Source organism: Mauremys reevesii, linkage group 5 (assembly GCF_016161935.1).
Source record: "Mauremys reevesii isolate NIE-2019 linkage group 5, ASM1616193v1, whole genome shotgun sequence".
Lineage (NCBI taxonomy): Eukaryota > Metazoa > Chordata > Testudines > Geoemydidae > Mauremys > Mauremys reevesii.
Genome location: NC_052627.1, coordinates 49,626,533 through 49,643,102, shown reverse-complemented (window position 1 = coordinate 49,643,102; position 16,570 = coordinate 49,626,533). Strand labels below are relative to the sequence as shown.

At 38.8% G+C, this 16,570-nt stretch overlaps 2 long non-coding RNA genes across 2 annotated transcripts in view; one reads left to right on the top strand and one right to left on the bottom strand.

Annotated features, from left to right (window-relative positions):
* LOC120406710 overlaps positions 1–16,570 on the top strand; it is a 194,005-nt gene that overhangs the window by 10,600 nt on the left and 166,835 nt on the right. The window contains exons 2-4 of the long non-coding RNA XR_005599514.1: positions 6,109–6,224; positions 7,262–7,303; positions 10,206–10,306. This is a non-coding gene — a long non-coding RNA (uncharacterized LOC120406710). The remainder of the gene's footprint in view (positions 1–6,108; positions 6,225–7,261; positions 7,304–10,205; positions 10,307–16,570) is intronic.
* On the bottom strand, positions 6,657–10,302 carry LOC120406711. Its single transcript, XR_005599515.1, has 3 exons — positions 10,182–10,302; positions 9,095–9,161; positions 6,657–6,830 (listed from the first exon to the last, which is right to left on the bottom strand). It is a non-coding gene; the product is annotated as an uncharacterized LOC120406711 (long non-coding RNA).

The window sequence follows — 16,570 nt, the reverse complement described above, 5'->3', positions numbered from 1 at the left end:
AATGAACAATTTTTTGTTTGTTTATAATAGCCTTAACTTATTCAATCAAGGCTCCCATAAAGATAGCCCTGATTCAGAATAAAAATAAAGCACTCAACAGCCAGGAGGGATTGACAGAGGGATCTCAGTTAGTAGTAATCTGCTCCTACCATCCAAGGATCTCCAAATGCTTTAAAAACCAAGAAACAACATTGTATTTTATAAATAGAACTGAAACAGCTCTCATTGTAGTCAAGGGGAGATTTTCTATAGTTCCAAGTGATTTACCCAAGACCACAGAAAATCTGTGATTGAAGGCTGGGAACTTCTAGTTGTTCTGACTCATAATCCCATGTTTTAACTAAGACACAATATTTGCCCATATCATTAGGGTTAGAGAGTGGAGAAGTGGACTTCTTCCAAACATTTATAAAAAAAATTATAAATGACAAGACACAAGAGAGATGGTTTAATTAGGATGCAACTTTGTTAACTTGGAATTAATCAGTGATAACTTGTAGTATGCAGGTCACTGCCTCACTTATGTCCACCTATTTGGGGTGGGCTGCAACTAGTCACCACCCTCTAAACTTGGTCCAAACCCATTGCTGGGACCCCTCCATTCTCCTCATATGAATTTTAAAGAGTTGAGGAAAAGGGGTTGTCTCCTTGCTGTACCAGACATTAGGAGTTCTGACCCCTTTCTCGAGCTTCTTTAGGGGATGCTGTCCCAAAAGTCCACTTCCAGCTCTGGTTTATCAGGGAACCTGATGCCTATGTAGCAAGTACCTGCACTAGGTAGCTGGGTCTAAATTTATTAATAGTTAGCCTTCCTATATTATAAAATAGTCTTCCTTCCTCCCCCTCCACCGCGACCCCCCCCCCAAATGTTCAGTCAGCTGCAGAGCTGGCTGGCTTCACAAGAAATAGAATCCAAACTTTTATGAAAGTCTCCTACTCCTTCACAGGTTTCCTCAGTGAATAGGTTCAGAGTGTTTGTCAGGTGAGAAGGATGAGGATGGTTTTCCCTAGTGGTCTGAGCAAACATCAGGAACCAAGAGCTAGGGTAAGAACTGGAGTCAGTAGTCAGAAGCTGGAGCCAAGGATCAAACCAGAGGGCAGGAACTGCAGTGAGCATGGTAACAGGCAAGGAGAGGTGCAAGGCTGGGTGCAAGGCAAGAGCAGCAAGAACAGTCTAATAGAGGAACAGTCACAGTGATGGCCATGAGCATTGACCAGACAGAGAGCTGCTACAGCAGGTTTAAGAGCCGGCCTGCTGGCCTCTCCAGACAATCAGGTGACATGGCCAATCAGGCACCTTGCTGCAGGCCAGCTATACTGATGAGGCTGCCTGAGGACTAGATCTGCTGCAGGCCCTGATTCCTGACAGTCCTTTTCCCTACACTCAGTTATCCTGAAACAGGTGGTTTTTTTTCCCCTTTATTCTTAGCTATGGAGATGTCCTGCCCTCTGTAATGGTTCTTTTCACCTCCAAGTGGTTTTGACTGTTTGCAGTATCTTTGATGGTTTTCCATTGACTGTTCTGGGATGTGGCAAAGATCAAGAATAGAAACTTATGTTGTCTTGCGGGCTGACTAGGGAGAGGTGCTAGCTCACTCTTGCCTCACTGAGACACGTTATCTCCTGGTGACAACAATTTCTATTTCAAGTCCATAGAGCACACTTTCAATATAAATACATCATTCCTTAAATATTCCCTGCACATACATCTTGCAATGACCATGAATATTGACAAGTTACTAGCTTTCTGTACATTTTACTCTTCATGGATAAATATCCTGAAAACGTGTTTGGTAGTTGTCAGATCTGAGGTGAGTGTTTGCAAAGAACAGGGGACACTTTTGACCACCTGATCTACCCTATTGAACAAGTACCTGCACAATGGACAGCTGAGAGGTTGCAACAAATTGAATCTTATTTCCTGACTTACTCCTCCCTCCCTCCCCAGCTCTTGGAGTTGCTGTGGGAAAGCCAAAAAAATCCAGCTAACCCTGGCCAATCTGGTGGTGGTGGAAAAATTCCTTCTCAGTTCTAAAAAAAGATGACTACTGCCATGCACACAGCAGCCCCCAAAAAATTTGATCCCACTCTGATACCTTGAGTGGATTGGTAGGGTGGGAATTGGTGATCCAGCAGTGAGAGAAGGGTCCATTAGGCAGCACTAGGCATATGCAACAATTTTTATTCCTAAAGTCTGCAAGGGGCCAATGGCTTACTTGAGCCCCTGAAACCAGCCCTCAGCTCAGGTGACGCCCTCCCCAATCTGCCCTCCAACTTAAAGGAGGGGGGAACCCTCAAAAGAGCCATGACCCTTTTTCTTCCCCACTTGACCAGAGACACCCTCCTCTCCCAGCTTTGATGTTGCAGGGAGGTTGCATTTTCAACATCTGCTTTGCTGGCTACTCCCTTCATAACTGTAAAAGGGAAACATCATAGCATAGTGGAAAATATTTTTAAAATCTTGATGTATTATTAAATGTTCTATACTCTATCTGACATACCTTCAATGAACCAGCACAGATCTCTGGAGAGATTTGGTTTATTTTCTTCCCAGTTTCAAAACAAGAGCTCTTCAAAAAAAGGCATTTGGTCCTGGTACATCAGAACTAATGTCATGAGCAAGGTAGTATTTCTACTGATCTTATCTGTCCTTCACATCTTGTCAAGGTATATAATGGAAAAAAGAGAAGGGCAAGATAATGGGTGCATATCTCAGCATATATCATGAATGGAAGAAAAGGAGACTGAACAGAGAGAACTATACAACAGTATAATCCATCTCTAGGGTGTATAAGTTAGTGCATGTCATCATAGATCACATCAGAAGGAAGACAGTTGCAGGTGGCTGTCAAATAGACAGTATTTAGAAAGTAACTCATAATTAATCAACCTGAGAAAATTGATAGAAAATGTGGGGAATGTAATTAGCTGCTCACCACTGATTATAAGGGGCCTTTATTTTATTCTGCAGTATGCAAAATGGAGATGATACAGATTTTCCAGTTTAACAAATTCTGCAGTAATCCAGGTAAAGAACTGAAAACAAAACAACTGACTGGTCTGAAACAGGCTTAGATTACATCTCTCAATTTGATCTTTCAAATTTGGCAGTGAAAGGAAGGGATGGTTTTAACAGAGTGCAGATTATTAATAATTGATAAGCTTTTAGGCAAGGACAGACAACCCCAAATTTCTACAAAGCTATGAAACTTTCTGAATATCTTGTATTTTATATTACCTTTCATTGTAAAGGGATCCTAAAATTTGTTATAAACCTGACCTATAAACATATAATACAGCACAACTGAAATGCTGCTAATTCTGGATACTGAGGCAAGACTATTTATTAGAAGACTTTAGTTCAATATACTATTTTTGTGACAAGTTCAGTGTACATTTTAATTTGCACATGGAATGGACAGGACTTAATTTTTGCAAGTGTCTCTTTTGAAGAACCCATGCCCTGCAAACTGTACTCAGAAAGCTGAAAGACTGAAGTGATTCTTCTCAAATTTGAAACTGAGATCCTAGAGTGTAGGTGTTGCAAGACCAGTGGTTTGACATCAAAGAGATCACTGTGGTGCTTCTCGGAAGTACCCAGGGTTGTGAGGCACCAAGCTCCCACTTGCCCTTAGTATAAGGAAGCCTTGTCTCCACCTGTCATGGGTCAGCTTCCTGACACATCTGGCCAAGGCCAACACAAGCACTTCCCTCTTAGCCTATGCAGGCTTTTCTGTCCCTCTTGCAGGTTAGTTGTAGGCACATTCCAACCCTTGAGCCCTCCAAGCATCCTGCTGGAATGTCCAGCCCTGGTCTGCTGGACATACACAGTATTCACAGGTTCACTGCTCCAAAGAGGAGAGGATGCCCCAGTTTACCAGATATGCCTCAGATTACTCCTCCACTTAACTCTTGGCACTTAGGTACGTTTATACTAGAAGTAAAAATGATAAGTAGAAATATTGGAAACAAAGGGTTACAGATACATATTATATCTTTATTGTATTTGGAACCTAGATATACTTAACTAGTTAGTGCCATGTCACGTAGGGCCATGCTCACCCAAAATCCTTCTAGCTTATTACAGCCAGACTTAGCTGTGAGCTTCTGTTCACAAGACAAGCCATGCTGTCAGTTAGCCTCCTCAGTGGAAAAGGTGCAGGGTGTTTCCCTGCACCCGCAGTTATATCCCTGCTAATAATTGTCTTTATTTGTAAAGGGGGCACCCCCTTGCTGATTGTTTGCTGCCCTCCTCCCAACCCCTGTAGGCTCTTTCTTGTTGATGTCACAGTCTCTTGATTAACATTCAGTTCAGACTGTAAGTAGCTCTACATTGTGAAGCAGACAGTATAGACACCATTATCCAGAGAGGGATAAGCATCTCTTCCATCCTACCTGACAAGAGCATGTTTATCACCTTCTAGTGACCACCCTTAACTCACATAATTTAATATCATTAGTATCTATACATAATATCAATATTATGTATAGATACATAATTTCGTAAACATTATCCATATTTCATAATGATTATGATGGCCAATGGTCTGTTACCTCTTGGTAGAGATCTCAGATGCCACCTTTAGGTATATTGAACATGCATATATCTGATCCCTGTAAAACTCCATACACCCCATTTGTCGTCTGCTAGCTGTCACAAATAGGCAATTTCATGACTGGGTTGTTAAGAATTAAAAACAGAAACCAATTGCTTCAATTTCATAAGGTAAGATATCAAAGGTGATGGTTATGAAGTCCTAACACAACAGTATGTAACATACTGTTCTTCAGATGATATTCACACGTATTAGGACCGGAACACAATCCATACAAAGATTTTATAAATGAATGGGTATTCTATTTCCTATCACTGAAACTCTTCAATCCAGGAAGTAGTCTTAGGAAAATGCATATGGTGGTTCTCATAAGTTTTGATATCAACTATCTGAAAGTAAGCAGAGTTACAAAAGTTGCTACAGGTTTCCTATGCCCAAAGCATTGATAATAGCTGTAATACCACTATTGATGTAACACCAATATTTTAATGGTGACTACAGAACTGTTTCAATAAACATGGGCTTGATTGGTCCTTTGTTTGTACACCTGCACACTTTTATGTCCCTGTGCTGCAGGGTGCTGCACAGGTGCCATGTGCTCATTACTCCCTTGTGAGAACAGATGGTCAGAGAAGGACAGGGAATGGCTGGAGCATTGGCTCACTCCCCCCACCCCCCAGTGTGCTTGGCATTACTTCTGAGCATGCACTGGGGAGGTGGTTGTAATTTGCTGCTGGAATAGGCTATCAGGATGTGTAATCCCTTCTCCATGCTGTTCCTGGAGTGGTGAGTTTATACACTGTCCCATACACATAGCTTGTGGCAAACTATGTATCTATTCCTGTATCTTTTAGTGAAAGAGAAATGCAACATCCCTTGGGATATGCACTTCTGCATGCTCGGTAGAGATTTGCAGGCGTTGTTATAGTCTCTCTCTATATTTTCTTTAAACCATTTAATCTGACAATTGAACAGACTATCATCCAATGTTTAATCCTTCATGGAGGTTGTAAGGTCTAAAGAAAGAACATCGTTCACTGGTAACTGTAGAACAATCAACTGTGTATCAGTGGTAGGGTGAGGGAGAGGTCATAAATGCTTTGCCTCTGGCTCTTATATGATCTAATGAGATCACCCCCTGGGATTTCTGCTCACTAGTAAGAATTCACAGGGCTCAGAAAATCCTCTCAATCCCATGGCAGGAATGGTTAATAAAACACACACTTATAAATTATTTTAGCCTTTTTCCTAAAGCTAAATGATGCTGATATTGCAGTGCCAGCTAGCGAGAGTTCAGCCCCCCCGCATGCCACTGCAGTAGTCTGTCTAAAGAGGCTGTTTCTCTTCCTCATGCAGTTTTTGGATATGGAGTGGGGAGGAGAAATAGGTATATTGTGGATCAGCAATTGGGCCCTCTTCTTTATTTGATAATTTACAGTAATTTCAAAACACAAACCATATGGGCATCTTCTAAAATACAATTTGAACAAAGTAAGATGGAAATTATTTCCCTCCTATTTAACAGTATCTTACTAGCATTCTCCTTTTCTAGGTCCAGATCCGCACAAGCCTACCTTTCCTGGTAGAACATTTGATGATCATCATAATGGCAAGATTTACTTTGGGAAAGCTTTATAATGCGCGACCATGAAAAGGCTCAACGATAAGGTTCTGATGCTCTTTCTAGAGTTCAAATGCTCATTTAAGGCTCTGAAATATTGTATTCTAGCCAGATCTTATACAATATTCACCAGATGGAAAGAGGCAACATCTTAACTGAATTGAGCAACAATGTGATTTCTTGCAGACAGATTGCATTTCACTCCAAAGGTAGCTATATTTCAATACTAAGGAGAGTGCATTTGTGTAAATTTTGTAAATTGCTTTGTGATCTTTTGAAATGAAATGCAGTGAAACAAATAAAATGTAATTTTTGTTTTATCTGTAGAAATTCAGTGGGAATGGTAAACTCCTTTTTAAAATTTTTAATTTTTTGGTGCTATAGAACAAAATAACTGATTTATCAGAGTCTTGAGTGACAGTCTAGATGTGATTTTTGCTGTTAAATATGTCCCTAGAGCATTTCAGGCCATGGTTCATTTTCCAGCAGATCACACACATCTATCAGGTGACACAGTGTACATCATATTGGATAAAGAATATATGATAAAATACGTGTTACGTCTCTTCTTCGAAGTCATACTGTTAAAACTGTCCTGTCTTCTCCTTACCTTGTTTCTGTATACCCACATAAGGGCCAGAGAGAATCTGATTCTGAAATTATAAATTGATTTGGTCAGAAATTCACTTTCTCTGCTTCTTCTATAGCATGTGGCTCACTGTGGACATTTATTAAATAAATAATGATTAGCTATCCTACTCCATCTGAGCAACAGTGTTACATAGAGGGAAAAAATGGGGCCCACTGTGGTCCCAGCAGGAGCAGGAATGAATCAATGCTTTCATAGACACATTATGAGAGAGATGTAGTATGAACACTGGTGCTGGGATCACACATTCTTGTGTTTTAATCCTAGCTTTGATATTGATTTCTTCTTTGTCCTCTGGGAAATCACTTAATTTCTCTACCTCACTTTCCCCATCTGAAAAATGGGGACCGCTATTGAGTGAATTTATTCTTGCTTTTAAAGATTCTTAGAGACAAGCATAACTAAAATTTTATTATTTCAACACTTTTCTATCAGATGCCATTTTGTATTGAGTCACCACAAATGATAGAGAAAGAGGTAAGGTGGTTTAAATAAATATTGTACTTAATTTTGGGTCCATAGAGCTGATTATCATCTCATACTAGTATAAAACAGGAGGAACACCACTGAAATGAATGAAGTTAGACTGCCTCAACTAAGGGGAGAATTAGGATCTTCCATTAATTTAACAAAACTAATGATTTTATAAATCTGATTTAAAGGCCTGTTAAAAAGAATTCACTGTATGTCACCCAGTGGCAATATTTACATGACAATGAGACAATACTGCAGTTATGTAGATTTATTGGCAAGAAGCTGGCTCAGTTCAGCTTGGCGATGCTGAATTTGAATCATATTAAACTGTCAACTTCTGGTAGAACTTAATGGTATTTATTAAAATTGAAGAATTGTCCCATGATGAAATAATTATTACCCTTACTGAAAATTAATGCCATGTTTGTGAAGTAAACAGGGTTATATTAGTAATAGAATTTCTTTTCTTGAACAAATTATATTCAGGATTTTTTATGAATAATACGTACAATAATATGTGGTCTTGTTATAACATTGATTTTTCTAATATTCAATATTTCTTGTTCTGGGAATTAAATGGCAAAGGAAGCTGTAAAATAACATTACAATACCTTAACATAAATGTTAGAAATATATAACTGAGAGTATCTGCAGTATCTCCCTTCTAATTTGGTTTAAGAAAAAGACTCCTATGAAAGTGTTTACATTTAAATAACTATAGGAATTAAAAAATGTTCATGTTCTTTAACTTGGACTCTGTTTATTTAGGCCCAGATTTTTAAAGGTATTTAGATATCGCTGTACTAAGTGTGGCAATGCCTAACTGATTTAGATGCCTAAATCTCATTTTCAAAAGGGATTTATACACTGATGAGCTAAAATCCCATTGAATGTCAATTGAAGCTTCTCCTCATCCTTGTGGTATAGGAAAGCTAAATTCAAGAACTTTCAGAATCACTCCATAATAAAGCAGTGGACTTTCCAATAAACATATATTCTTTGAAACAATCACTTGAAGAATTTAACAACTAATATAATCTCCTAAAATTGAGATTATATAATGCAGAAATCAGAGACTTCACAAAACAGAGCACACAGGAAGAAAACATAAGACTCTCCCGGTCAGAGGGATGAACTTATATCAACAATTACAACATAGATAAAAAGCTCAGATGGGTAGATGGAAATGGTAGAAAAAATATTCATGTGAAAAACAACTTTTTCTTTTGAATACCCATAGGCAGGGAAAATTCTAGTTCCTTAGGTTTTTTTGTTCGTTCATTTTTTTTTTTTAAAGAACTGATTGCATTTATTATGGAGTCAGATGTGCAAGTAAAACACTATTTATGGGGTTCAGAGCTATACCTAGTATAGAATACCTATAGAGGGTTAGCCACCAGGGACAAATGGGGAGACAAAGTCACTGTAGCAGTTTAATATCTGGGGAACAAAGAGAACTTTGTCAATTACCAGGAGAAAAAATGCTTAATATTTGTAAAATTTTAATCTTCATAGATTTCAAGCTCAGGTTTACTGTCCTACATAGGAACAACTGATGGAGGTAAAGATAGCTTTCCAAGAGGAAAATAAAGTGGCTGCAATATTTCCAGCAAAGGTTAAAATCCAACATGAAAGCAAAGCCAAATCTTCTGGGATTTGAAATTCAGCAAATTGATTCTTAACAAAAAATAGAGTGAAATGAGAAGCGGTTGAAGATAAAATTTTAGGAGTAAAATAATCAGGGCTTGGTTTAGAGGAAAAGATCTTTTATTGTAGAAAACTAGGAATACACACTTTTTGTAATCCTTTTCTGACATGCCAGATGAAGTTTTATTCTGTTTCTTTTGTATCCACCAACCAACTGCAGATGAAAGTTTAAGATATTTTTGAGAACTTATAACAGTGATACAGATAGGTATTTTATAGGTCCCTATAATAGTGTGGCTTAAAATTCTGTGGTCATTTTAGTGCCAATATGTATCTGTGCATTACAAAAACTAGCAGTTGTATTCTTTCTTGCCAATTCCCTATTCAGTGTTGGTGACTTCTATGGCCTTCTCCCAAAACTCAAGATCATACTCCAGGCTGTAGTGCAGATTGGTCTCTCAGGCCTGATCTACACTACGCATTTAAACTGATTTTAGGAGCGTTAAACTGATTTAATGCCGCACCCGTCCACACTAAGAGGCCCTTTATATCAATATAAAGAGCTCTTTAAACCGGTTTCTGTATTCCTCCCCAACGAGAGGAGTAGCACTAATATCGGTGCAGAGATATTCAGTCCGGGTCCTGAGTCTTTGGTCTTTCCCTTGGTCATTTTCTACCTGCAATCATTGCAAGAACTATCCTACAGATTCAGCTCTCAGGTCTCTGCTGGATGTGCCTATACCAATGTAGCTTCCCGTCCCGCAACTTGTCTGCAGTTAGAGCAACCTAAATTAGGCCCCTTACAACCTAATTTTGTTTCCTGTCACTGAATGGCCGACCATTTGGCCGTCTCAATATTTGCATTTCTGCAAAGGAGAACAAACACACACACTGGTATTTTGTGCTGTGCTTTACCAATCCTTAGGAACTGCAAGTCATTAAAACTTTACTAAAACAACTTCTCTATCTAGAAGCTGTTAGGCAGGTTTGTTATTAAAAAATAATTGGGATCCTGAGTCCCTAAAAGGTTGCACTTAAAATCCTATAAAACTCTCAGCTCATTATGAAGCCTAATAATAAAAGGTGCAATTTTCAATAAAATGTTATTTAAAATCCAATATACTATAGCTGACATTTGTGGATAGGATCTATATTATCAGTACTGCTCTAGTACTGTCATAGTTTTGTAGTATATATTATTATTAAGTATCTAATAATAGTACACATGTTTTACAGTCAGCTTGTTTTCATTCTGTAGGTGCCTCAGAGGAAGACTAGTGAAACCAGAACATTAGCAGCAAACCATCCATGGCACTGCAGGAGTTTTGCTTTGTTCTGCTGTGATTACTTCACCTACAGGTAGAAATGAAAAATCCATGAAATCCTTTTATTGCATATACCTACCTATTACATAGAATATTTGTATTACTTTGGCTAAAGGTTTGTTTTGAACATTTATGCATTATAAACAAAGCCATTTTTTTGCTCACAGTGCTGTTCGTCATCTTCTCCTCTCCTCACTTTCTACCCTATTCTCTAAAACATAGAAAGCATAAGACTTTATTTTGCTCTTGGATTGTTTGTGTCACTGCTGGAACTCTGCAAATGAAGCACTGATGTGTAAGTACCAACATCCTCCATTCTTCTTCAAGAGGAACACTATCCCTAGGCCTAGCATACTACCAGTATGACACACACAGTTGGAACTCTCATGCTTTCAAAAAGTGAGTTCAGTGTTCAAGGATTCTGCATACGTTACCTGTCCCATGTATCAATAACCTTTTGTTTTTTAATTGTTCATAAATGTTCATTAATTTTTGTCACTAATGAACTTGTTAGCTCATGTACAAACCATTAATTATTCATTTGAAGGTAATTTATGCATCTGATTTTTGCATCCTGTATTACTGTTTGTTATATAAACCCATCATGTTACAGTCCCTCCACTGATTCAAATTCAAGATCTAGGCTCACCAGAGAGGTGACTAATGACTGTAACTGATTACAGGTTTCCTTAGTAAAGGAAACTATAATTTAGTAAGCAGAAATATTTGTAGTGCAATAGTAATAAGGTTTTCAGGACTTGAATTAAATGGTCTATTAATATTTAATTAAAATCCCTTTAATTAACGTTGTTCTTACCTCATTGACGTGATCAAAGAAATCCCATTTTGTGTGTTTTTGTAACTTTTATTTAAGAGCATAAACAATTATATGGTTGACTAATATTTTATACTTCACTAAAGTACTGAGTGTTATGAAAATTAGATTGAAATTATATTAATTAAATTATTCAAATCAAGGAGTTGCTAATACAAAGTAGAACTGGTTAACTAAAAATAAAACAATTCAAGACCAACAACTGCTCAAATCAATGCATCAGCTCAATTAGTAATCAAATCACAAAATTAACATAACACAAAGATTGCATGGTTTACTTAGTCCTTCTCTTTCTATTCCCTTTACTTATCAGCTTGTACTTCCAACTGTGGAAAAAATGGGGTTAAGGTTTGGATATTTACATACCTCGGGGGACCTTTAGTAATCTGTGGTAAGGTTTGCTTTGAATCTAGGTTAATTAATGCCCAATAGTAATAAATTTATATTATGGACTATATGTCCTAGAATAGTCAATAACAGTGAAAATCTCTGCCCAAGAGTATTAATTTGATATGAATATAAAAGTTGTGTTTAGCTTACATTTAAATTTAAAAAAAAATAATGCTGAAACTTAGTTTTAAATATGAAAAGGTGGAATCTGAATTAGTTATTTTCCTTTTAGAAAAATATTTAATTAGATGACAGTTCAAAGATCACTGAAGACAAAAATGTACTCCTAAATAAGATGGAAGATGCATCTCATATGGTACTGATATGCACATACTGATATTTTACTAGGAAAATAATTTCAAAACTGGAACTAGACTCTGTTATACAAAAGAGGTGTGGAAACTGTCAAGGCAAGACTATTCTCTACAGCAAATTTGGTAATCGCAGACTAGATCACTTACTTGGGTTTTTGATTGCTAATTTCTTTTAGTGTATAGTGTAGTGTAGTGGTTTATGTAAATTAGTCATAACATTTCAGTTCAGGAGAATAACCCAAACATTGATCAGGAAATAGAGACAGAGCACAAAGTTGGGGAGGATTTTCTGGTCCAGCAAAGTATCAGAGGGGTAGCCGTGTTAGTCTGGATCTGTAAAAGCAGCAAAGAGTCTTGTCACCTTATAGACTAACAGACGTATTGGAGCATGAGCTTTCGTGGGTGCATCCGACAAAGCACAAAAGCTCATGCTCCAATATGTCTGTCAGTCTATAAGGTGCCACAGGACTCTTTGCTGCTTTTACTGGTTCAGCGAAGTCACCTTTGCTAGATGTCCCTTTCCGACTTTTTTTTCCCCTCCTCCCCTCCTGTGGACTTGAGGGGTCTCCTTGGCTGATTGCAGGACACAAGGGTGAAGCAGAAGCCTACTGGCTCCAGTGCAACCAATGGGATAGCTTATAAATTCTTCCCACTGCTTAGGATACCATTCTGCACCCAGAAGTAAAAGTATTTCCACCCCTTTTTTGGAAATAGGGTAGGCTTGGCTTTGCATCCTTGTTGTTATGGGCATTATGCCAGTTACCCTTTTGGGGACCAGAAGGAATTTTTTTCCTCACTGCAGATTGGTTTGGGTGAGTACTCCTGGGGGATGGGGTACTGCCACTCTGATGCCCAGCAGGTAATGGGCAGGGCCTATCATTTTGCCCCACCTTGTTCCCAACTCTTTTCATTACTGGCTTTGATTGATCAGCCAGTGTTGCTGGCCAAAGCCAGAAAGGCAAAAATTCAAATGCAGATACCAGAGATTGATATAAAAACCTCAGCTCAGGCAGCTGCTTTTCTACCATCTTAGGAAGCATCACCAGACTGCAGTGCCCGTAGAGAGCAATAGAAGCTACTGGGGAAATAGGGAAGGCAATTGGAGTTCCCACCAGACAGGGATTGGGAGCAGCATATCAAAGGATCTGATGGAGCAAGTGAGACGTGCATGCTGCCTGTCTTTAGGAGTACAGGTTCCAGAGTAGCAGCTGTGTTAGTCTGTATCCGCAAAAAAAACAGGAGTACTTGTGGCACCTTAGAGACTAACAAACTTCTTAGAGACTAACTTCTTCGGATGCTGTAGCCCACGAAAGCTTATGCTGAAATAAATTTGTTAGCCTCTAAGGTGCCACAAGTACTCCTGTTCTTTTTGTAGGAGTACAAGAGCACAACAGCATCCCCTGCAGCCAGAGAAGAGTAACGTCCAATAGTAATTTATATTATGGGCTATGTGGAGAACTTAGCAATTGGTGAATGAGAATCCAATATAGTGCAGGCCATTTACTCACTTCCCATCTCCCACTGGGACCCATTATCCCAAGGCATCCTAGTGAGGGACCAAGGTAGCTACACTAGTCTGCTACAGGAACCAGACCTCTACAAGGGTGCCCCATGCACAATCACAATACCTATATATTTAAGTGTCAGTTTCCTGTGATGTCTTGATGTTTAGGTTGTGCCTGTCATGGCATTTACCCATCACTCGAATGGGTTGAAATTTTTCATTCAAAATGTTTTGTTCATGAAAAGTAGCCATTCATTTTTCAAAAATGAAACTCCCCCTCTCCTCAGACACAACTCCTCCCAGTTTCAGTTTTTTTTCTTCGTTGCCCACCTCTTTTCAGTGGACAAAATGGAAAGAAGAGGGGGAAATGTGTGGAGGGAGTAACAGGAAAAAATAAAAACTGAAAAAGGCTTCAGTTTTGAAAAATGAAAAATGTTGAGGTTTTTTCTGTTTTGTTTTTTTAGGGGGAAAAGTGGGATTTTTTTGTGACAAGGTTTGAGAATATATATATAATATTTAATTTTTCCAGAAAGCACACTCCCCATTTTTATGTCTGCACTACCCATCATCATCCTACATGACCATGTTGGTACTGTGAGTGGGTGAAGCTTCATTTGTGGGCACAGTTTGGGACAGTACCACCACTTTTTTCCTCAAAATTTGAACCCCAAGTTAGCTGTGCTGAGAAGATGAATCTGAAGCGTATTAAAAATTGTGCTACTATTCTTGATTACAACATAATCCACTTCTAACCTTTTAATGATAAGTGGTCTTGATAAGATGAGCATGAAAGATCTTGAGGCTATGCAAACATTCATTAAAGTTAATGAAATTATCTCAGATTCTGAGCTGTATGAAAAACACTTCACAAAATTATGCATCTTTGAGTGTCAGATGAGATCAGTACAATGCTTTCCAAGAATCTTTTAATAGCAACTGTTTGATCACAAGACAAGTTTGAGGTGCATAGAACTAAATGCAATATTCAACCAGATCCAAAGTCACACTGAGAGGGATTATTACCCCACTTAAGTGGTATAATGCCTCAGCACATGCAGCCCCAACCTGCAATGAGGGGGTTATACATTTAAAAAAAAAGATTTTTCAAACCATAAGAATATCTTTAGCAAAACCAAGGATTTTTCTGGGGAGACCATTGTGCTGTTGCTGAGCCTATGTCCTTCCTCAGCCAGTTGATCAGAACTCCCATTCCTGAGCTTCTGCCTGAGTCCTATGCTAAATTTCATTTGAAGGGAGGGGGAGGAACTGAGGGTGGGGATGCAACTGGACTGACTAGTGGGGAAAGAATCTAAGGGTATGTCTACACAGCAGCTGGGGCTACACAGCCTGGGTCAGCTGACCTAGACTCAGGCTGCAGGACTGTACAATTGCAGTATAGACATTTGGGCTCAGGCTGGAGCCTGAGCAATGAGATCCTGCAAGGGGCAGGGAGGGGGGGAGAAGGGGAAGTCCCAGTGCCTGAACTGCCTAAAAACCAGAGAGAACTGGAGGAAAAGCCAGAATGTCAGAGGTTCCAGATAAAAATCCAGTAGTTAGCAAAGATTAAATTGTTTTTTGTTGGAATTGGTTGAAATCAAAACCTTTTTGTGGAAACAGGTCAATTTTGATGAAATTTTACCGAAACCAGGTTTCTTGCCAGCTTGCCCATCCGGCTCCTTGGAAGCACACCTGGTTGGCTGGCAGGTGTGTAAATGTAAATGTAAGCCTGGCAGTACTATGAGTCCCTGCTCCAAAGCTCCCAGCTTCTTAGCAGCCAGTATTTCTGGTTCCAGCATAGTCCATCAGGTCACCTGCCAGGGAGCTGGGGGTCCCAGGGTTTCCAGGGTCTCCTGCTTTTGAGCAGCCTACCACACAGAAAATATTGTTCCTTCTTAAAGACATTTCAACTGTTCCTTGTTTGTGCAACAATATAAAAAAGAAATGTAAGAAACTCTCATTTGTCAATTCATTCCTATTCCTCTTGTGCACCAGATGGCAGAACTATTGCTGATCCATACATATTCTCCATTGAATAATTTCTTTGCTACAGTAGTATGTTCCAGAAACTGAAGTTTACCCATCAGTTAGTGGTACGTGTTAGCTATATTGCACTATAGTATTGTTCCTCTGTTTGGTTTTTCCAGGGCTTGTTGGGTATGCAGTTTGTGTGTATAGGAACTTTGTGCCTAGGGGAGGTTGGCTTCTATCACTCTGTAGACATGGGTCATCCAGGAACTGCCTGGAGTTCTGGAGCTTTTACAGCAATTAACTATAGTTAATGACTTTACACGGAGGGCACTTTATACATTGAAAAAGCCAAATGGCTGAGTCTTCCCAAACCAATGGTTCTCAACCTTTCCAGACTACTGTACCCCTTTCAGGAGTTTGTTTTGTCTTGTGTACCCCATGTTTCACCTCACTTAAAAGTTACTTGCTTACAAAATCAGACAAAAATACACAAGTGTCACACCACACTGTTACTGAAAAATTATTTTCTCATTTTATACCATATAATTATAAAATAAATTGATTTGAATATAAATATTGTACTTTTCAGTATGTAGTAGATAGAGAAGTAGAAACAAGTCATTGTCTGTATGAAATTTTTAGTTTGTACTGACTTCACTAGTGCTTTTAATCTAGCTTGTTGTAAAACTAGGCAAATGTCTAGATGAGTTGATGTACCCCCTGGAAGACTTCTGTGTACCCCTGGGGTACACATACCCTAAACACACATGAAACAGACTGATATTTGCTTGTTCTTTGGCTCCTTTCTTCCTCCTGAGCCATGTTCTGCTCTTTCTGTATCCTTCTCAAGGGTTTGTTGGATCTTTCAACCTTCTCTTACCCCCATCATGTTTGTTTCTTGGGAAAGCAGCACTTTTTTACTCTGGGAACGTGGTATTTATCAATAATATAAGACTAGTTTATGATTACTAGTTACCATCTGAATAATTAATCTAATAATAATTGTAGTAATTTCTAAAAGCATTGAACTGGTAGAAATCTAGGGTAACTCCCAAGTCAGTGGAGTTTTTCTTGATTTATTTCTCAGCTGCTATGGTGAAAGGCAGTAGTACAAAATCTTAAGAGGCAGTGTAACACGCCCCCGCCCCTCCTCACCCAAAAAAAGCACAACATTTGCTCCATTATTTTAAAATTGTTCTTTTTTATATTAAGAACCTCATTCTTCTGAGCATATGTGCAATGTGCCTCAGATGGCACATGGCCAGGTCTCATCTCCGAATTTGGTCC